The sequence below is a fragment of the Chlorocebus sabaeus genome, chromosome 1 (assembly GCF_047675955.1).
Source record: "Chlorocebus sabaeus isolate Y175 chromosome 1, mChlSab1.0.hap1, whole genome shotgun sequence".
Taxonomy (NCBI): Eukaryota; Metazoa; Chordata; class Mammalia; order Primates; family Cercopithecidae; genus Chlorocebus; species Chlorocebus sabaeus.
The window spans coordinates 15,496,443-15,498,105 of NC_132904.1; the positions used below are offsets into that span (position 1 = coordinate 15,496,443).

Genomic DNA, 1,663 nt, shown 5'->3' on the forward strand with positions numbered 1-1,663 from the left:
TGCCTTTTAGCACCAAACAAACCAACAACCTCTTTATGTATGTATGTTTGTTTGTTTGTTTTTGTTAAGACAGGGTTTCACTCCTGTCACCCAGGCTGGAGTACAGTGGTGTGATCTAGGATCACTGCAACCTCCATCTCCCAGGCTCAAGTGATTCTCATGCCTCAGCCTCCAGAGTAGCTGGGACTACAAGCACATGCCACCCCACCCAGCTAATTTTTATTTATTTATTTTTTAATTCATGAACTATTTATTAAAATAACACATTTAGAGGAAAAAAATCAATACAATGTCTACATCATCAGTGAAAACTATACCATCATACAAAAAAAGATTTTATTTGGAGAAACTTTTCTAATTTGTGGCAAGTTTTACTTTCAGAAATAAAACCACAGAACAACACAATCTAATTCAATCTTAATGGCTGGCATGCTGAGCAAGGAATGTTCTTATTCTTTCTAGGAGCTCCTTCTTTACACTGTCAGGTACCAGGGTTCTGCCTTTTGGAGTGATTTCGGCCACCAAGTCATCAACAGTAACGTGTTCTAGTCCTTGTTCTTTAATGACCTCTTTACAGCGTGCCTTCAACTGATCCTTCCAACCTCATTCAATTAATTTAGCTCTCAGCAACTCTTTGAAGCGTTCTCTTTCTCCCAGTTTCTATCAACTTTTGGTTAATCGCTCCTCTCATCTGTGCATCTTTGTTCATCTTGCTAACCACACTCTGGCTGCCCAGACTTAGACCCTCAGTAGCTTGGGCACCTAAGCACACAGAAAGCTAGAACACGCATTTCCCAATTTTTGTGTTTTTAGTAAAGATGGGGTTTCACCATGTTGGCCAGGGTAGTCTCCAGCTGCTGAGCTCAAGTGATCTGCCTGCCTCAACCTCCCAAAGTGCTGGGATTACTGGTGTGAGTCAGTGCTCCTGGTCAACCTCTTTGTGTTTAAATACTGCTATCTTTCTTCCTGTCCTTGTAAAATGTCTATGTGTTAAAGAGTAGTTCTTACCTTTGTGCTGTGGATCCTACCTCCTTTGCTCCTGCATTTTTTTTGGTGGGGGAGGCGGGGGATGGGGTCTCGCTCTGTCACCCAGGCTGGAGTGCAGTGGCACGATCTCAGCTCACTGCAACCTCCGCGTCCCATGGACAATTAATAGCTCAAATTTAACACTGCCAAAAAACTTGACATTTTCTTCCCCCCTCCCTAAGTTTCCCTTGTCCCTCAGGGGACAACTCCCTGAGTTTCCCCAATCTCATGTCTAACCTAGTGTCTCTTGTTAAAAAAAATCTAGGATGCATCCTTGATTCCATCGTTTTCCTCACCACTCCATTAGTAAGTCCTACCTTCAGAATATCCTCTCACCAGCTCTACCTGTACTGCCCTAGTATTTCATCCCCCACCAGTTCTCACATTTACACTCTTACAAAACTCTCCTAATTCTTGTCTTTGCTTCTACACTTGCCCTATAACCCACTCTCTGCAAAGCAGTGATCTTTTCAAAATTTAAAGTAATCAGCCAGGCTAATCCCAGCACTTTGGGAGGCCGAGGTGGATGGATCACTTGAGGTCAGGAGGTCAAGACCAGCCTGGCCAACATGGCGAAACCCCATCTCTACTAAAAATACAAAAATTCGCCAAGCATGGTGGCACATGCTACTCAGCT

The 1,663-nt window shown here is 43.4% G+C and overlaps 1 pseudogene; it reads right to left on the minus strand.

The window, feature by feature from the left end:
• Window positions 1–312: 312 nt before the first annotated feature.
• Window positions 313–817, minus strand: LOC103235346 (transcription and mRNA export factor ENY2 pseudogene; annotated as a pseudogene).
• Window positions 818–1,663: the final 846 nt, after the last annotated feature.